The 21,983-nt window shown below is 35.2% G+C and overlaps 1 protein-coding gene across 1 annotated transcript in view; it reads right to left on the bottom strand.

Annotated features, from left to right (window-relative positions):
• LOC149792973 (uncharacterized) overlaps positions 1-20,854 on the bottom strand; it is a 31,179-nt gene extending 10,325 nt beyond the window's left edge. The window contains exon 1 of the mRNA XM_089966265.1: positions 20,786-20,854. The gene's annotated coding sequence lies outside the window, so the exon portion shown is untranslated. The remainder of the gene's footprint in view (positions 1-20,785) is intronic.
• Between the last annotated feature and the right edge of the window lie 1,129 nt (positions 20,855-21,983).

Here is a 21,983-nt window from a genome sequence, read left to right as displayed (position 1 = left end):
TCTGTTTCTAGGTATGGCATATTGGCTGAGCCAATGCAGTTTATATACTACTTATGTGTAAGGGTATTGCTGTGACATTGTGTTGGATAATACACAAACGTGATTACCCATGCATACCTTCCCACCTATATTTGGTTTGTAATGGGGTAAATGTTGCATAGTGAAGGTGTGTATGCATGGTCAGTAATCGCTACTCTTCATGAACGTACTTCCTACCTTGCCTCACTCCCTCTCCTATACGTCTTTGTTGTGTAGCTGGAACGTGTATGTTTTTGTGAGTTTGAATAACATTTGAACAGTCAAGGTAGATGTTGACTAGTGGAGGTCCTCCATGTTGAATCCGAATATGGTCCATAAGATAAATTGTTTTACCTATAGATGCTTTGCTGTTACATCTTCAATAAAAACCCATAGGTCATAGGGTTCGATTTAATGTTAAAATCCCATAGGGTCATAATTAATGTTAAAATCTCTTTGACCCAAATAGGGTCATGCTTAATGTTAAAGTCCCAAAGATTTCTATTGGGTCATATTTAATGTTAGGCCTAATTTCTTTAGAGCACCATTATTTACTCTTTATCCCAAATCGTCCCCTATAACTCGTTACATGTTTCTAATTTCAATGATATGCAAAACATACGTAGGGCTTATTTGTCAATACGAAAATGAATTCGAAATAAATATATTTCAAAGTTTAACTATGATTAAGGTTTCAAAACTTTGATCATTATTGTTTTGTTAACAAAAACTACTTACTGACAGGAATTTTTGAGGGAAATATTGGTATTCCTATAATGTTCATATGAGAATGGAATAGAAGACCTTACCTCCATGATTCATCAGGCCACTTTCTGGGTACTATTTATCTTCACATTAAATTAATCATGGAATATGTAGCATATGCTGTTAATAATACGTATATCAATTTCTTGACAATTGTGCATAAAAATGTATAATCGTCATCCTATGAAAAACTTTTAAAGATTCACTTTAACAGAATTATTTTGATTCATGTAAAACTAATTTAAAAAAAAAACAAAAAACAATCGTATTAGAGTGTGTTTCATTTGTGCAGCTTTAGCCACAAATTGGCACAAATATTTAACCTCGTTATATTTACCATCAAGTATATTAAATGCACTGTTTATGTATAGTGTATTTCTTGTACTTAATATAAACAGCTTATGAACAGTTTGTTTAATATATTTATGGAAACATGGAGAGGTTTTAGTTTTATGTGCGTATTGGTGTCCTAAACAGCAAGAGTCTAAAATGTACACCAATGTGTGCGGAGGTAAATGCAAACATAAATGCGGACATAAATATCTGCATGCAATTGCACATATTAAAGAATAGGAGAGATCATCAGTCAGTATACGTACAGGTTTGGGGCTGATTTATACAACTATGCTGTAAGAAATAGTTGTTATGTCACTTACCGAATTCACACACCCCCCCCCCCACTCGCTCCCAGTACGAGTCTTGTGACAAATTGCCCGCGTTACACTAGGGTGAATATAGAAATATTACGAAACATTCAGCTGAACAAAACCCACTCGCCTGGAGCACGGTGGCAATTGCCCCACCCCCCTCAAATTCAACCGCCCTCACGCCGCCACTGACTAAACCAAAACTTTAATCTCATAAGATCATTTGGAAGAGAGGAATTTGATCTAACTGAATAACAACGAACACACACACCTTCCTAAGAAACATTCAAATTAACATAATCCTCAAATTACACGTTGTCATTCCGCAACATAATCACTTTTTCAGGTTAAACGCGTATTGTGTTCCTTTGTCAGGTAGATTTATAATGGATTGCTAAAGTTTCACATTTTCATCCTTTAGTAGCACAAATTATTCAGCTGGCTGGGTTTCTCTGTGGCTTTAAATGAGGGGCCTTGACTCAGTTTTGGATCAGGTGAAAATAACGGAATTATACAGCAACATTTGATCTTATGGTATTGTCTATTTACAAACACCGGCAATGGCTTCATGACCAGTTCTATCAACAACGTCGTAGCCTTGCTTTAAATCAGGTATCCATTATGAAAGAACGTGGTTTGTTAATGCTAACCATCTGATGATCTAGGCGAGTTGCAGCACAAACTTTTCTCTCTCCAATCTCACCCATCATGTAAACTTGGTACATTTTCAAAACTAAAGGTTGTTACATTCCCAAAATATTTCGAATATAATCTTTTCCTGTTATGAATATTTAATTTTTATTGTTTGTTAGTCATTTCCCCATGATTGTGTATCATATATGCTAATATTTTTTAATGGACCTTGTCTAAAATCAAGTTCATTCGTTACCGGACTAGAGCCAGTAATTCTGTAGACAAATAATACATAGTTATTTTCCCCTAGGAGTGTGGGTTAAATATCAAGAACATTATCAATAAAGATAAACATTCTCATTTGGATCTGGGTCTAGAACATTTGTATAACCTGTTGTACATCACGTTGACCAAATTCTTTACTACAATAGTAACAATTTTATCTTCAGAAAACGTTTTTTAGAAATGATCTTTAGACCTACATCCTGGCTTTTATTTGTCTTAAGTTTTACATAACCTTGTATACTTGAAAAATTATTCATTCTTGCAGTTAAAAACTTCAGCACTCATTTGTATTGTTGTGTTTAGAATTTGATTTGGACTTAGTTTTTCAAAATATTATTCTCCGGAATTACAAAGTGCTCAATAATATTCATGGACAGAAACATTAATGTGGAATTATAGTAAATTCAGACAAGACATCTTGGATTATATATTGTGATTTTTTTGGAAGACTGTTAGCACATCAACACACTTCAGGCCCCTGGTACATTAGTCCATTCACGATTAAAGACACATCAACACTTTCATCGATGGATCTTATCGAACATCACTGGAATTCATTCATTAGGACTGGTGATAGGACGTTTTGACTTATTTGGGATTTAATTCGCTCTAATGTAAATTCTTTTTACATTTTCAATTTCGTAATTCTAGGGAAATAAATTATTTGTTGAATTTTACAAAACTTGTTGGTTTCGCCTTTTCTATTACTTAGTTTAAGACCTTAGATTTGCAACAGCCTCTATAACAAGACTGAGTAGATATAATATACTCATCATTTTCTCTTTTTTCCTTCAAGGTCAAACTCTTAAGACAACACGAGGTCGTCTCCTTCTCAGTAAACAACTCCTTTGGCAGTTTCAAATGTACAAAACTGTTGAGATGTTTGGTGACCAATAATTATAATGACGTGAGTAATTTCGATTGATTGGATGCTTTAATGAAATCATTTGGATGGTGACACGATTTCTAGCAGAAACAAAAAAGGTGTTAGAGGTGCAGCTGGAAATACGTATGACAAACGGAGAAATGAAAACTTATGATTTTTGTATATATACCAAATCTTAATGAATACATCGCGTAGAATAATAGGGTACTCTAAATGAATACATCGCGTAGAATAATAGGGTAATCTAAATACATACATCGCGTAGAATAATATGGAAATCTAAATGAATACATCGCGTAGAACAATAGGGTAATCTAAATGAATACATCGCGTAGAACAATGGGGAAATTTAAATGAACACATCGCGTAGAATAATAGGGAAATCTAAATGAGTATAACATGTCAAATAAAAACTCATTCTTAATCAACAATTAATGAAGAACAAAATGGCAGTCTTAATGACCGAATCATGTCGAATTAAAGGATAGTAGTTTATGGGGCCACCGTAGGGTCAAGGGGACTTTAATATTAAAAAAGGTATATCCACTATAGGGTCTATGGGAATTTGACATGGGGAATTTTAACATGGATGGGACTGTACAGCGTCAAGGGCATATGAACATGGATGGGACTGTATAGCGTCAAGGGAAAATGAACATAGGAATATATCGTGGGACTGTAGAGTCCAGGGAAGATTAACATGGGAATTTAACATGGATGGGCCTGTATAGCGTCAACGGAAATTGAACATGGGGAATGGATATAACACAGCCAAGAGACAAGAGACAAACACTGATACAACATATTTAAAAAAATTTGGGGGGAGGCAAGCCCTGGAAAGGGCCTTTGGGTTCTTCTGCTTCTTCTAATTTCTTCTATTTTTCCACCAAGTTTTTATTTTCTCTCCTACACTTTTTCTCTTCTTCTCTTTTTTTCTTCCTCTTTTTTCTCCTTTTTCTGCTTCTCCTCCTCCTCTTTGTTTATCTTCTCTTTTACTTCTTCCCTTTCATTTTTTCATTCGATACCCTCATCCTTATTCTTTCCTCTTCATCCTCATTCTCTTCCTTTTTTTCCTAAAGGAGATCACTTATTATTTCCTTTAACTTTCTTAAGTTGTTTATCTCCATCTTTACTCGATGGAGACTATAAGAATAGTGATACTCGTCCAGTTTAACCAACATCTGCTCTATCATTCCCAATTGTCGAGTACGTCTTGCAATTTCTTCATCTTGTCAAGGTGGTTTGAAGCCATCTTCTTTTTTTATTCCTTGTAGAATGGCGCGAATGACGAACGCTGTGAGTTTTTATATGTAAAGCACGGACGTGAAGGAAAACATCCCCTATTTTTTCTCTTCTCATATTATCTACTGTCCACACAGAGATGAGGAGACAAATTACTAACCACAATTTTACTATCCACACACACGAAGGAACCAAAACAAAACACTCATCTACTATCCACACACGCGGAGAAGCCAAATCAAACCCAAAAACTACTATCCATACACGCAAAGAAGCCAAATCAAACCCAAACTATACTATCCGCACAAGGGAGAAGCAGAAACATAACCATAACCTACTATCCACACACGCAAAGAAGCCAAAATCAAACCCAAAACTATAATATCCACACACGGGAGAAGCAGAAACATAACCATAATATACTATCCACACACGCGAAGAAGCCAAAAATCAAAAACAATAATTTACTATCCACACACGCGGAGAAGCAAAAACATAACCAAAATCTACTATCCACACACGCGAAGAAGCCAAAACATAACTACCAATATACTATCCACACACGCGAAGAAGCAAAACAAACTCTTACTTTACTATCCACAAACCCCATTATATGCTATCCACACACGCGAAGGAACCAAAACTAAACATTCATCTACTATTCACACACGCGGAGAAGCCAAATCAAACCCTAAATCTACTATCCACACACGCGATGAAGCCAAATCAAACCCAAACTATACTTTCCACACACTAAAGAAACAGAAACATAACCATTATCTACTATCCACACACGCGAAGAAGCCAAAAATCAAACCCATTAATTTACTATCCACACACGCGAAGGAGCCAAAACTAAACACCAGTCTCCTATCCACACACGCAGAGAAGCAAAAATTAACCCTTATTATAATATCCACACACGCGGAGAAGCCAAATCATAACCATAATATACTATCCACACGCGCGAAAAAGCCAAATCAAACCCCAAATCTACCATCCACACAGAAGGAAAGGTTAAAAAACCACACACTCTACCATCCATACAAAAGTACGTGAGCGCTTACAAAACCCACTAATCTACTATCCACACAAACGTACTTGAGCGATTACAAAACCCAATAATCTACTATCCACACAAACGTACTTGAGCGATTACAAAACCCAATAATCTACTATCCACACACGCGGAGAAGCAAAACATAACCACAGTCTACTATCCACTCACGCGGAGAAGCAAATACTAACCCTTATTATACTATCCACACACGCGGAAAAGCCAAATCATGATCATAATATACTATCGACACGAGCGAAGAAGCCAAATCAAACCCAAAATCTAACATCCACACAGAAGGGAAGGTTAAATAACCACGCACTCTACTATCCACACAAACGTACGTGAGTGCTTACAAAACCCAATAATCTACTATCCACACATGTGAAGAAGCCAAATTATAACCATAATCTACTATCCACACACGGGAAGAAGCCAAATTAAACCCAAATTCTACTATCCACAGACGCGGAGAAGCAAACAACTAAACACACATTTACTATTCGTTTAATATTTGATGTGGCAAAAAGAAATGGTACAATACGCAACAATGCATCACTCATCATAAACGATTTCATTGGCTATACTTATTTTCTTACGGCGTTCGCTTCGAATTGACTTCAGTACCTTTTCGCACAGTGACAAGATCGGACGTGTTTTTTTTAAATTCTGCGGCTGGCCGCTACACTACTTGCCCTGAATTTACAACCAAACAATGTGTTATACATTGTAAGTGACTTCATTGGCTAACCGATATTTTACACTTCTGTCTCTATTGATGTGAGTGTGCTTGTCAAAATGTTTGAGTAAGATTAAAAATGTTTATCAGTTTCAAAACGCGAACCAGTACTGTGGCCGTTTAATATTTGATGTGGCAAGAAGAAATGGTACAATACGCAACAAAGGGATTGTAAGTTTACACTCCAATCTGTCTGCACTGCAATGGTAACAACGCTCTTGCGTTGGCATTATTTTGCCACTCTACCTTCGAATAAAACAATGCATCACTCAATGAGATCGAGAGATTGAGAGAACAACGGTGGTAAATCCAGTAGGATTACAGAACCAACACGACCAGTGAAGAAATAAATTTGTTTGATACCTCATAAAGATTATTTTTTACAATCTAGTAGACCCAAAAGTGACTTGTAGAAAAAATTAGAACGATGACATACACCTACACGGTTACATTAAATGGTTTACGTCAATGGTTGCTATTTCTTTGTTATTAAATGTTCAAACGTAATGTATGTAAACGAAAGCTAACACACACGCACGCACACGCATACAAGTGTCACTGCATTGGGTGGCAGTAGAACGTGCAGTACTTTAGTCTGGAGTGTTTTGAGAGATGCACAGATAGACTTAACATTACAGTGGAGAGAGAAAGAAAGAATGGTAAAGCAAAAACAAACGTAGGACACCATTTTTGGTTCCGTTATTCTTGCGGTATTATAGGACAAAGATTATTGAGACAACCATACATTCTATGTGAAATATGTTCTTATTTTGGGGCACCAGACAGATGCCCCCCCCCCCCATTTCCAAAAAAAGTGAATAGTGTTTTATGTGTAAGTGTATCATCCAGGTATGTTGCTTGTTTTATTTTTATAAAAAGAATTTTCAATCAAAAATTTAATTATATTTAATTTTTGATGGGGTATTTATATTTCCTAGTGTTATCTATACGGGTGTTCATCCGAGCCAAGTTTCTTTCACCTAGCTCGAATTCGCTCCCCTAGTTCGTGTTTGTGACCTTTTCTAGAGGTCTCCTTAGTCTCGTGTTTGCTATATGTGTATTGCTATGTGTGTGAATGCAATATTAGTTTCCATGTTGAGACAGCATATCAGTCAAATTTCACCAGTTTGCCTTAGTACTAGTTTTTATTTTATTTTTTAATATACTTTATTAATCACTTTTGAAAGGGCAACTGAGCGGTGTACTATTTTCAATAAAAAAAAGCCTAACGTTTTATGTGAGTGCTTATATGTGTCGCTCATCGCATAATTTTGAAATGAGGCGGGCTGTGCTCGAGTGAGAGTCCATACTTTATTTATTTGTCGTATTTCACCCGACTCGAGTTTTGGCCCCCTTTCTTATTTTTTGTGGCCAAATTCCAATTTATATTAGTCAACTATACAGTACGGGAGCTGTATAGTTAAGAGAGAGTGAGAGTTAGAAATAAGTAGAGGTGTTGTGTTTGTTTTTGTGTTTTGCATGTACTAGTGTTCCATATGGGGTGTTTTTCTATGGCTCTTTTAAGGGCCTTTCCACTTCGCATGGCGCCATGTGATATAGCCCCATTACGTCATTATCTTTTACTTTCCCCATACAGATACCCTGTCCTTTTGTATATTTAAAGGTAAGGAGAATATTCACTAAGGATTGTTTGATATTTATATATAAAACATGCAAATTAATAAGTGTTTAACGATATATTAGCCACCTCCAAGGAGATCAGGGTGGAAACGAGGTCTTAGCCCGCGTTTGCTTTAGCGCTCGTAATGAGCGCTATACCAAGGCTCCTTTCTTACCCCTACTCCCTGTTTGGTATTTGGTATATAAACACATGCAAATTTATTAGTGTTTAACGACATATTACATTTATATGTTTGTTTGTTGTTGGTTTTTTTGGTGGGGGGGGTAAATCCATTTTATATTTAATTTTTGAGAGATATCAAGTCATTTTTACTGACTTTAATTAGTCCATAATTTTTGAATTTTAAATAATTCCATCGGTTATGATGGCCTATGTTAGTTATTTTGTAATTGTTATTACCTGGCCACAGGCCATCATTGTTTTTGTAATGTAATCTGTTATCTTAATTATTGGGGGTTTTTGGTCGAAATTCCCGTCCAAATATAGAATATACTTCCCTTGATATCTCTCTTTTTTACATATCTCCATAATCAGTTTAATCCGGTCATCCTTCCTTCTTTCACATTGTGCGATGGCATGATATATGGTGAAGATGGATGTTTTACACATGGGACATTTGATTATTGTGCGAATCATCCTTCTTCTCAGCCATGCATTATGCAAATATTTAAATATGAGACTTTGTATTTTAACTGATCCGATGTTGGCCCAGTGCCTCCACACTCTATCCCAGTCTATATGGATGTTTTCCTCCTCTACTTTGTTTCTTTTACTTTTAGCTTCATATTTCCTAATCCAGTTATATGTCTTAGGTATGTCCTTTTCCCAGAGTTCCGTTTTTTCCCTAAGCTTGCATAAAAGTTCTTTTGTTTGTCTGAAATGGTACTTCTAACTTTTTGCATAACTTGTCATTTTTATATAAATATCTTGCATGTTCCTTAAGGTGAAGCCGTACCAACATACATATAGGTTTTCCCATGGACTTTTTGGTATTGTTGGTAGTCTTTTGAATTTGTTTATAATATTTGTATATTTTTTTTAAAATGGGGCATGGTAAGGCTAAGCCCCTTTTGTTCTGGCTCTATATAAAGTTGATTTTTGGACGTAATGTGTCTTGAAGGTCCATATATAGTTTATAATTTCCTTATCTATCTTATCTAAATTTTTATTTTCTAAATCTAGGGAGTTTGTTATATAGTTCATGTTAGAGTACATGTTTGTTTTGCTACTTGTGCACGCTCCATTATGCATAATGGCGTTAGTGCCCAGATTTCGATATTCTCTTTGATTATATATATATATATATATATATATATATATATATATATATATATATATATATATATATATATATATATATATATATATATATATATATATATATATATATATATATATATATATTTGTAGTTTTCTCTTTCTTCGTTTTTGCCAAAGAAGATTCCTAAAGCTTTAACAGTTACCTTCAGTTACCTTGATCAAGTGTGGTGGGAAACCGGGGTGGTTTCCCCTCCAGTTCCCTATTTTTAGTATTTCTGTTTTATCATGATTTATTTGCGACCCTGATGCTTTTCCAAATGATTCGCATTCCTTTTGCAGGTGTTTAAAGGAATTTTGGTGTTTTATGAAGTTAGTATAGTCATCGGCATGTTGGAGTATTTTGAAATCCTCTTTCAGATATGGGATTTTTATACCTTCGATATTTTTGTTATTCCGTATTTTGATACTTAGTATTTTAATTGCTATTACGTATACTAGCATAGATAGTGGGCAGCCTTGCCGCACCGATCTTTGAATATCAAATTTATCCCTGACTGCGCCGTTTACCTGTACTCTAGCTGTTATGTTATTGTACAGGATTTTAGTCCAGTTTTGGAAGTTAATTCCAAATCCAAATTTCTCTAATACCTTTTGGGTATAGTTATTTTCCAATCTGTCCAAAGCTTTCTCTTGGCCAAAAATTACCATAGCACCTTGTTGACCTGTTTCGTTTACATAATGAATCATCGTTCTTATATTTAAGATATTATTTTGCACATTTCGTCCCTCCCCCCCACACACACACACGACTGGTTTACTTAACTCTATTTGCTAAAATTTTGCTTACAATCTTGTAGTCTATATTTAGGAGGCAGATGGGCCTCCAATTTTTTAGCTTTTCCCTATCCCTTTTCCCTTTGTATATAATTGTTATTAACCCTTCTCTCATTGTTTCCGTCATCATGTCATTTTTTAAAAGAATGTTATTATATAAATTTTCCAGAATCGGCGCTAACTCACTTTGGAATTTTTTTTATAGAATTCCGCCGTGAGTCTATCTTACCCCTGGGATTTCCCTTTCGCTAGCTGACTGATTGTAATTTTTATTTCATTTTCTGATATGAAATCATCACATAGGTCATTATGTTCTGATGATATCTTATCACATATAATATCTTTTAGATATTCATCTATAGTTAGTTGATCAATGTTTTGTGAAGCATACAAGTTGGTATAAAAAACCTTAATTTTCCCTAGTATTTCGTTTTTCCCTGTTATTTCCCTCCCATTTTCATTTATTTCCTCTAGTTGCTTCCCCTCCCCCCGCCCCCTTAATTCCTCTCTTTTTTATAGTCCATTTGCTTTTTTTTATATGGTGTTGTATCTTCCCGCTCTTAATTCAAACCCTCTATTTTCCTCATCAGTGATTTTTTTTAGTTGGTTTTGTAATTGCTTGATCTTTTCCTCTGGTAATTTCCCTTTTAGAAGAATTTTAATTTCTTGCTTTTCCATTTCTTGTAGTTTTTTCTTTTTTATAGAATGATATACAGCTAATTTTTTAATTTCATTTTTTAAAATATCCCAATCCGTAATTATATATCTGTTACCAAATTTTTTAAAGTTTTCTAATTCATTTTGTATTTCTTCTTTAAAATTATCTACTTCTAAGACTTTGTTGTTTAATTTCCATACTCCCTTCCCCCATTTTGTTTTACTTAGTATTTTAAAATCGAGACTTATTAATTTATGATCAGAAATTTTAAAATCATGTATTTTTGCATTTTTATATAGATTATCCTGAAAACATGTTACATAGAACTTGTCTAATCTACTAGCTTTTTCATTTTTATGCTCATATGTGTATTCGGTCTTAAGTAAATTTGTTTCTCTGTATATATCATTTAATTTATATTTTTGTGTAAGTTTTTCCATTATACGCTTTGCAGTTAAATCATCTGTTGTTAAGCCTCCAATTATGTCAATATCGTCCCCCATTAAGTTAAAATCACCTCCTATAATACATGGTTCCATTGTGTGATCATTTAAATATTTGTGTACATTTTGAATAAATTCATGCTTTTTATATCTAGTTGCTGGAAAATAAACGTTAGTAATATGATTTGTTTCCAGCTTTATGTGAATCATCCTACCCTTGAAATTTTCATCCTTATCCACCCTTTCCCAATTTAAACCCATCCTATTTTTAATTATAGTTGCTACACACAACCCCAATGTCATCACTTCTACAATTATTAGTAATCACTACTGCATCTAACTCTTCTTCTAATTTTGTCTTAAATTCATTAAAAAAATTATTGTTTGTTTCCTGAACCAATATTACATCATATTCATTTAAATCTATTGATTTGCTTATTTTTCCCTTAGTCCATTTGTATTTATTGATGCTAGGGTTATGGTTTCCCTTCCTTATAATTTTCTTTTTGTTCCTCACGGCTACTTCTATTTCATTTGTCGGCGTGGTGTCACTTATGGGTGATGTCGACGCTGATAGTGATTTCCCGTGTTTTCTTTTTCTTAGCGGTGCTATAGGGGTTGATGTCAATGGTTTCAATCCAACGAGATCGTCCAGGGCCGTCTCTTCTTGTATTTCTCCCTCTAATCTACTTTCCTCTTTCCTCTTCTGCTAGTATTTGGAATCTGTTTCTCAAGTTGATCCCCGTTTGCGTATCACCTTTTGTTTTTTTGATACGGGTAAGGACTAAGGTAGTTCTCCCACTTTTCCTTTTCTTGTGAGTCAGTTATTTCATCTACATCTTCTCTCCGTTGTTCGTGTTCTTTATCTCCATCCTCTATTCCGTCCCTTTGTGGTTGTCGTTCTCTTCCTTCTTTTATCGATTCGTCTTGTGTTTGTATATGTTCCTTGTTTCCATTCATTCATCAATTTCATAAAAAGGTAATGTGATATTTATTGTCGACTGACTGCTGAACATTTGCTTAACATATCTCAGATTTAAGATATGTCCTGTGTTTCGCAGCACACGCAACAAACAATGTTGCAAAGTTTTCACAGATCTAAGGGCGGAAATAAAAACAGCACCATAACGCTCCTTGTTCTATCCACAGTGTAAACTGAGAGAAAATAGGTCGAATATTGTTACATATTTTCTGAACGTGTGTTTTGGTTTTAGAATTCAGATTTAACCATGGGCAGGGTTATTCAGTGCAATGCCACTCGCGTCATTCTTGAACATTGTTACATTTTTTCCGAACATGTGTTTTGGTTTTAGAATTCAGAGTTAACCATTGGCAGGGTGATAAAGTGCAATGTCACTCGCGTCATTCTTGAAAAAGCCTTTGTTTGTTTCCTTTCTTAAAAAACGGTAGATCTAATGTTAGAATTTTTTCCGTGACACATTGCAGTGCCAAAATAAAGAGAAAGCTACGATACCTGAATTGTACAAGCTCGTCAACTCAAGATTTTATTTCATCCAATGATTTACTGATACAATTTGTAAGGATGTAAGTGTTTGAAAAAAAATTACATGACAAACGGAACAGTTCACAGAAATATGGTGACTACTGATGACAATTTTGGAGAGGTATCTTCAAACAACCACAGATACCATTAGGATTTCAATCAAAACTACTATGACGGAGAGAGAGTGTTATTTGAAAAAAGCCTTTGTTTCTTTCCTTTCTTGAAAAACGGTAGATCTAATGTTAGAAATATTTTCCGTGACACATTGCAGTGCCAAAATAAAGAGAAAGCTACGATACCTGAATTGTACAAGCTCGTGAACTCAAGATTTTATTTCATCCAACGATTTACTGATACAATTTGTAAGGATGTAAGTGTTTGAAAAAAAATTACATGACAAACGGAACAGTTCACAGAAATATGGTGACTACTGATCACAATTTTGGAGAGGTATCTTCAAACAGGCACAGATACCATTAGGATTTCAATCAAAACTACTATGACGGAGAGAGAGAGTGTTATTCCTACTGTAAAACATATCACAACACTTACGTTTGTTTTTACAGTATATTTCCCTTAAGAAAGATTCAAAGAAACACATATTCCATTTAGATAATCACAGCCATAGAAAAAATACACCATTATTAAATGTCACCAGTGTGAACTGAAGATAATGGAAACTGAAAATTCCTTCTTGTTTGATAACGTGGATGTAAAGTTCTCACAGAATAGTTCATCCAAATATGCTGTGATGTATTTGACTATAAAACTGACACAATTTCCGTGGGATCGCTCAGGGTACGATTGTTCTTGCGTTAGTTTTACTTTTATTTATTATTTTATAAGTCGCCTAGCAATGAGACACGATCTATCTCGATACTGTGTGAAGAGCTACTGAAGTCAATTCGAAGTGAATGCGGTAAGAAACTAAGTCTAGCCAATGAAATCGTTTATGATGAGCATGCATTGTTTTGTTCGAAGTTAGTGTGGCAAAATAATGCCTACGCTCTTGCGTTGTTACCATTGCAGTGCAGACTGACTGGAGTGTGAATTTGCAAGCCTGTGTTGTGTATTGTACCATTTCTTCTTACCACATCAACTACTGAAAGGTAACAGTACTGGTACACGTTCTGAAACTGTCAATTTATTTTGACCTCACTTAAACATTTTGACGTACACACTCACATCGGTAGAGTCAGAAGTGTTACATTATTGAGTGGCATGGTTTTTTGTTTGTTTTTGTTTTTAAAAATTGTGACTCTGCGATTTTTATGAAGTAAATAAACTAAAGTACAGCGAACCTCAAGGATGATGGCAAAAGCTGTCTGTCTATTGATGCGTGTATTTGCTTAAGAAGAAATATGACCTCTGAAATATATACGGCAAGCATGATTAGAATGAACACAACGACAGCTAACTGTAGTAACAAAGGGGGTGTTTTCCTTCAAGTTCGGGTAACTTCGATTTTCAATCCTCTTTCAAGAAAAACTTGTATCCTTTTGTAGGGTTTGAAATAAAAAACTGAACAAACTTAAGCACTTTGCTCTAGATATTTTCTTTTGCAGCAACAGACTATACAGCATATATACTGTTACAACAATAGAAAGCTTTAAATCTTCTGGCAAAAATAAATACATAAATAAAATAGAATTAAAGATTAACGATTACTAACCAACAAAACTGAATTTAACAAAGGCAATGACATGTGAAGAAATGCCTCTCACTTTGGAAAGGTAGGCGAATGTAATCTACCATGCACCATCAACTTGAAAAAAATTATAAACAGAGAGAAACATGAATTCGAAATTCATTTTTTTTCAAAATTGTTTCTGTTTCTGACAAACATTTTTAATCTTACTCAAACATTTTGACAAGCACACTCACATCAATAGAGACAGAAGTGTAAAATATCGGTTAGCCAATGAAGTCACTTACAATGTATAACACATTGTTTGGTTGTAAATTCAGGGCAAGTAGTGTAGCGGCCAGCCGCAGAATTTAAAAAAAACACGTCCGATCTTGTCACTGTGCGAAAAGGTACTGAAGTCAATTCGAAGCGAACGCCGTAAGAAAATAAGTATAGCCAATGAAATCGTTTATGATGAGTGATGCATAGTTTTTTCTAAGGTAGTGTGGCAAAATAATGCCAACGCAAGAGCGTTGTTACCGTTGCAGTGCACACAGATTGGAGTGTAACTTACAATCCCTTTGTTGCGTATTGTATCATTTCTTCTTGTCACATCAAATATTAAACGGATAGTAAATGTGTGTTTAGTTGTTTGCTTCTCCGCGTCTGTGGATAGTAGAATTTGGGTTTAATTTGGCTTCTTCCCGTGTGTGGATAGTAGATTATGGTTATAATTTTGCTTCTTCGTGTGTGTGGATAGTAGATTATTGGGTTTTGTAAGCGGTCACGTACGTTTGTGTGGATAGTAGAGTGTTTGGTTATTCAACCTTGCCTTCTGTGTGGATGTTAGATTTTGGGTTTGATCTGGCTTCTTCGCGCGTGTGGATAGTTTATTATGGTTATGATTTGGCTTCTCCGTGTGTGTGGATAGTATAATAAGGGTTAGTGTTTGCTTCTCCGCGTGTGTGGATAGTAGATTGTGGTTATGTTTTGCTTCTCCGCGTGTGTGGATAGTAGATTATTGGGTTTTGTAATCGCTCACGTACGTTTGTGTGGATAGTAGATTATTGGGTTTTGTAAGCGCTCACGTACGTTTGTGTGGATAGTAGAGTGTGTGGTTATCTAACCTTCCCTTCTGTGTAGATGGTAGATTTGGGGTTTGATTTGGCTTCTTCGCGTGTGTGGATAGTAGATTTGGGGTTTGATTTGGCTTCTCCGCGCGTGTGGATAGTACATGAGTGTTTAGTTTTGGTTCCTTCGCGTGTGTGGATAGCATATAATGGGGTTTGTGGATAGTAAAGTAAGAGTTTGTTTTGCTTCTTCGCGTGTGTGGATAGTATATTGGTGGTTATGTTTTGGCTTCTTCGCGTGTGTGGATAGTAGATTTTGGTTATGTGTTTGCTTCTCCGCATGTCTGGATAGTACATTATTGGGTTTGATATTTTGGCTTCTTCGCGTGTGTGGATAGTAGATTATGGTTATGTTTCTGCTTCTCCAGTGTGTGGATAGTATAGTTTGAGTTTGATTTGGCTTCTTCGCGTGTGTGAATAATAGATTTGGAGTTTGATTTGGTTTCTCCGCGTGTGTGGATAGTAGATGAGTGTTTAGTTTTGGTTCCTTCGTGTGTGTGGATAGTATATAAGGGGGTTTGTGGATAGTAAAGTAAGAGTTTGTTTTGGTTTTTCGCGTGTGTGAATAGTATATTGGTGGTTATGTTTTGGCTTCTTCTCATGTGTGGATAGTAGATTATGGTTATATTTCTGCTTCTCCAGTGTGTGGATAGTATAGTTTGGGTTTGATTTGGCTTCTTTGCGTGTGCGAATAGTAGATTTGAAGGTTGATTTGGCTTCTCCGCGTGTGTGGATAGTAGATGAGTGATAAGTTTTGGTTCCTTCGCGTGTGTGGATAGTAAAATTGTGGTTAGTTATTTGTCTCCTCATCTCTCTATGGATAGTAGATAATATGAGAAGAGAAAAAATAGGGGATGTTTTCCTTCACGTCCGTGCTTTACATATAAAAACTCACAGCGTTCGTCATTCGCGCCATTCCACAAAGAATAAAAAAGAAGATGGCTTCAAACCACCTTGACAAGATATAGAAATTGCAAGATGCACTCGACAATTAGGGAATCATAGAGCAGATGTTGGTTAAACTGGACGAGGATCACTATCTTATAGTCCCCATCGAAGATGGAGATAAACAACTTAAGAAAGTTGAAGGAAATAATAAGTGATCTCCTTAAAGAAGAAAAGAATGAGGGTATGGAATGAAAAAATTGAAAAGGAAGAAGAAAATGAGAAAATAAAGAAAGAGGAGGCGGAGACGCAGAAAAAGGATAAATAGGAGGAATAAAAAAAGAGAAGAAGAGAAAAAGTGTAGGAGAGAAAATAAGAAGTTGGTGGGAAAATAGAAGAAATTAGAAGAAGCAGAAGAACCCAGGGCCCCTCATTGGCCTCGAAAAGAATCGACTTTCGAGCCTCCCCCGAATTTTTTTTTAAATGTTGTATCAGTGTTTGTCTCTTTTCTCTTGTCTCTTGTCTGTGTTATATCCATCTCCCATGTTCAATTTCCCTTGACGCTATACAGGTCCATCCATGTTAAATTCCAATGTTAATTTTCCCTTGACGATATACAGGCCCACGATATATTCCCATGTTCATTTTCCCTTGACGCTATACAGTCCCATACATGTTCATTTGCCCTTGACGCTCTACAGTCCCATACATGTTAAAATTCCCCATCTTAAATTCCCATAGACCCTATAGTGGATATACCCTTTTTTAACATTAAAGTCCCCTTGACCCTACGGTGGCCCCATACACTACTAAGGATAATCCCAAGAAATAAATCATTGGAAATTAAACGGAAATCATAACCTCACGTCTTTTATTTTCTTTATGTGCATTACGACTGCAGATGAAATGACAAGAGAATAATAACGAACTCAAGAAGTCAAAACGTGAGCTTATAGACTATTGTTGTGGACAGTTCGTCAGTATTCCCCACCCCCAAGACCGCTTCGTTTTACTTTACGCGTCAGCAAATAAAATACTGAATACATATACTGATTTTATATATGCCAGAAACTAAAAAGACATTTAAAACAGAAATTGATGCAAACACTTCCATATGTCTCTCTTGCTATCAAACAGCTTTATTTCCTCATAAATCTTCCAAAATATGCTCTCAAATACAACAGGAAATATCTATCAGAATATAAGTCAAGCACAAAATACATATTAATTAAGATAATTGTGTTCAGAAAATTCAGGTCCATATTTCTACAGCAATATTATCGTGCAGGAAAATTGAGCAATTATTGTACATTTAATTTAAATGGAGCAAGAAATTTTACAAATTAGCTGTAAAAGGAAGTGAGACTGAAATGAATGTTATAGTAATTGAAACTCATTTCTTACATTTGAAGGATCATTGAAAACTCATTTCATACATTTGAAGGATCATTGTTTACTTACCTGACATGAATCCAATAGGAAATACTTTAATTCAATACCCATCTGATCCTGTCAGCCAATGATAAATTACCTCAAACTCGTCAAAAAGTTTGCTAATATTTGTATTAGTCATTTGATCATTGCTATTTATAGGACCTACGCAATCTTGTCATTCTTTAGATCTTAAAACAGAACCTATACAAGTACACACTATTAAGCTACATAAAATCTATAAAACTTAGACATCATATATATATATATATATATATATATATATATATATATATATATATATATATATATATACTCTGATAGAAACTCATTCGGAATATTCGATTCCTTCGAACTTGAATACAGACTGTGTGTGTGTGTGTGTGTGTGTGTGTGTGTGATTTGCATTTTTAACATAGCTTTAACAATTTTTCAGTCGTATCGCTACGGTATCTACAGTGTGACAGTTTATAATGATGTATAGCACTAGGGCATCATGCCACAGACATGTATTATGATGTCCCACCCAGTCACATTATCCTGACACCAGGCCGACGAGTCCTAACACTAACCTCTTAATGCTGAGCGCCAAGCGAGGTAGCTGTTAGTACCATCTTTTGTCTTTGGAAGTTTGGTATGACTCGGCCGAAGAAGATATCCCCGAACTCCCGCATCCAAGGCGGACTGCAAATTCCTCTTACATTTTTTTATGTTATAACTTTGATAAAATAAGTTATTTGCTTACGTTTTACAAAACTTGTTGTTTATTTTTAATACTCAGTTTGTGAACACACACACACACACACACGCTCGCGCACACTATCGTTACTTTTTTTTGTTGTTGTTGATTTTCTTCCAAATTTAGAAATCCTTCACAATAAATAATGTTATCGAGGAAAAATATCTTTGGAATATTGGGTTATTTGTACGAGTTTTTAAATAAGGAGTTAGTGGGGAAAAGGAGCATCTTTATTTCATACTGTTAATGCTGAGCAAAGAAGTAAATACTCATGTTTATAATTATCAATTGAATATACTAATTGGATTAAAATTATAAAAAGGACCGTCTTTGAATTCCTTTGTAACTTATTAGTTTTCGTGGCATTTACAAAACTGCCATACACCATCATAGTGAATAGAATCTAATTTATTGGTCAATAAATGAAAAATTAGTTTTGTTAAAATTAATAATTATTTAATTCATTTATCTGTATGTTCATTTATCGGTACATATAATTTAATTAGGTTCTTTCAGATGTAATATTCTCAAAAAAAAGAAGAAGAGAATAAGAGATCGAAAAACAAAATTGAATGAAATTTAGTTTATGGAATTTTTTTACTATTTTAGTTGGCGTGTTTGATTAGGATGAAAAAAACAATTAATATAACTATGAAATAAAATAACTGACGGAATCAAGCGTTATACCATGAATTACGACCTGGGGATAAAAAGGAACTAATGATACAAACTTACGCAAGAACAGTTCCAAGGTTAAACATCAATGAAACTTTGGGCCAGTCATTTACCTCAATATTGTTTTCATAGGATTGCACTGTTAACCGAAAACAATAATATTTACTAGGCGTACAATAATAGCTTTCGTTGTACAGGACCAATATGGTGGAATGTGGCATGTGGCTGTGCCCATTAAACCTCGAAGGAAAGGTCTATAGTGGGTGTGGATAGATCATATTTTCCGCTGAGACACTTTTGTACTGGCTTAAGACAACATACCAAGATGACACTGATTCCCAACGCTTTTGAAGTTTCCAATGAATACGAGACAGGAACCCAACTTTATGCATGAGTTACAAGATGAAAGCAAAGGTAACCATTGCAAATGGATCGAATCTTAAAATATATTGTATGTAAAGTTAGTACGCTGTACGGGTTAAAAAACTAAACGTTATCATTTATTTTCGATTATCTATCTGATGCAAAACTTTAAACATTCACAGCATACTGCAGTGTTTTGTCAGTTTTAGTCTACGAGCAATAATAATTTTCCTTTTGTCTTTTTTCGTAATGAATTCAACACAGTCTGTATATCCGGCGGTATATGGTACCTTTTTGTATAATTTCACTAACAGCTTGTGATTGTAACTTGTATCTGGATGTTTCGACCCTTCAAAATTACCTGCTTTCGTCGTTTGATGCACAGCTAAAATAGTTTCAGTTGCATCTATAACTCGGTGCTTATTCCTCCGCGCATTAATTACCAGCCAATTATCGTACGCTTTTCGCCCAATTACAATGTCTGGTATATCCTTCCACGGATATGATGCTGATGTGATAAAGTAATCCTCCGCATAGGTGCCAAACAACTTCCCTCTTTTCTTTGAAACACTTTCTAATCCGCTCCATGACGATCCTTCCTTCCTCGTTAAATTATTTACATTGGTTCTTTTCCCAATAACTAAAGTATGTCCTTTGAACGTTGAATTGGTTTTTTTTAAGTATTTCCAGTAGCGTTTCGACTAACTTGTCTGTAAACAATATCTCACTATTGGCAAATGAATAAAATTCGGAATCAAACCTTTTCATCACGTCCAGATACATGTGTTTTAGAACTGGGGCCCCTTGCGCCGCAGTTGTCCTCATTGGAAAAACTGTCCATCCTTTCCGCGAGCATTCCTCGGTTAGGGAAGTTTCATTTGTGAATACCACTGGGACAGCAAGAGGTCTTAAAGATAACCAGTTTAGTGAAGTCATATTATGAACGGCGTATTTGTTTTTGCTTTCACGCCAGGTTGTAAACAATGTCAACAGCGGGCGTGTCCGATTTTTGCAAATTTCTTTTATATTATTTGTCCATGGGTCAGATATATTCTGAAAATTGATTATAAAGAGAGTTTGTTTTGCCGACATAGACGGCTTTTCTATGGTCTTGACGGAAGAATCGTGAAACTGTAACGTTCCATTATCCTTTGATTTATGAATATAACTAAAGCACATAAGAAAGAAAGAAAGAAAGAAAGGAAGAAAGAAAGAAAGAAAGAAAGAAAGAAAGAAAATATTGAAGAGAAAAAAGACGGAAACGCCAAGACAAATACAAGAAAATAAACGTTGATAGACAGATAGGTATTGCCTTTACTTACATGCACTCCTCTCATCTGCAATAATTATGACATTCCACTACAGTAAGAAGAAACGAGGACACAACTGAACTTTTCAAGTCAGCGAAAGACTTTCATTTCAACCGTATTCATATCCCAAAGTGGAAAATGTGTTGGGTAACTTTTGACTCCACCCACTTTGACATAGCTTTTGATTTGATTGGACAGTGGGCAAGGAATAAATAGTATACTTTCATCATGTAACTAATTTCTCATTTTACAGATATTTTTGTGGCTTGTGAAATACCTACCAATTGGAAAAGACACCTCTGTCACGTGGTCATTTTCTCCTTGAACGGTTTCTTTGTTGTGTAGTCTGTGCCACGAAGAAACATTGATCACGTAAATAACTAGGAATGTGTGCATGGAGCTCCAACGACATATGGATGTACGGAAGAATAACACTATGTTATGCGGCATGAAAACTAGAAATATTTATAACACTAAACACGAGCTGAATATGTCTCTGGATTCATGGAAGCAAATCGACCTGTGTTACCCATCGGTTGGTAAATTGAATAAAATTGACCTATCACCATGTGTCTGTCACACTAACATACTAACCAGTCAGCAAGCGAAATTAGACACACCTGCAAGCGTTGCTTTTGTCCACCAATTTCCTCCGAGAAACAGATTGTCGCGATAATACGTTAGATATCGTAAAAAAATTTCAATTTTACAAGGGCTGGTCAATGTCCGTTCGATACCAATAGAATGGTGTCACTGGAGAGTTTGTAATTCAAACAGTTCATATACATGAAACGGAGAAATCACATTTATCCCATTCCCAAAACTAGACGAAACTTGCATGGATAAAGGCTTGTGGTCAACTGCATTATCAGATAAAATGGACAAAGCTGATGGCGATTGCCACTTGTTTGTGTAAACAAAAATAAATTTTAAAAAGCATGTCCTTTCGATAATCTGAAGGAAAAAAAATAGATGAGAACAAGAAAATAGAAATTGCAACAACAAACTTGAAATAAACTTGTCTAGAAAATGAGTGAAAAATTCCTAACCTCGGGTGTTGTTACACATGATATATCTTTTGTGGAAAGCACCGGATATTGGATTATTCTAAAGTTCTACATTTATATTTTATTGTTGTTTTGTCCAATAACTAGTGTATTATCGTCTCGACCTTTCAGACTGTTGAGTGATTCATTTACATTCAATCACT

This window comes from Sinohyriopsis cumingii, chromosome 8, assembly GCF_028554795.1.
Source record: "Sinohyriopsis cumingii isolate HCF-2022 chromosome 8, ASM2855479v2, whole genome shotgun sequence".
NCBI classification, from domain to species: Eukaryota; Metazoa; Mollusca; class Bivalvia; order Unionida; family Unionidae; genus Sinohyriopsis; species Sinohyriopsis cumingii.
Note: the sequence above shows the minus strand (reverse complement) of the source record. Positions and strands in the feature narration are given on the sequence as shown.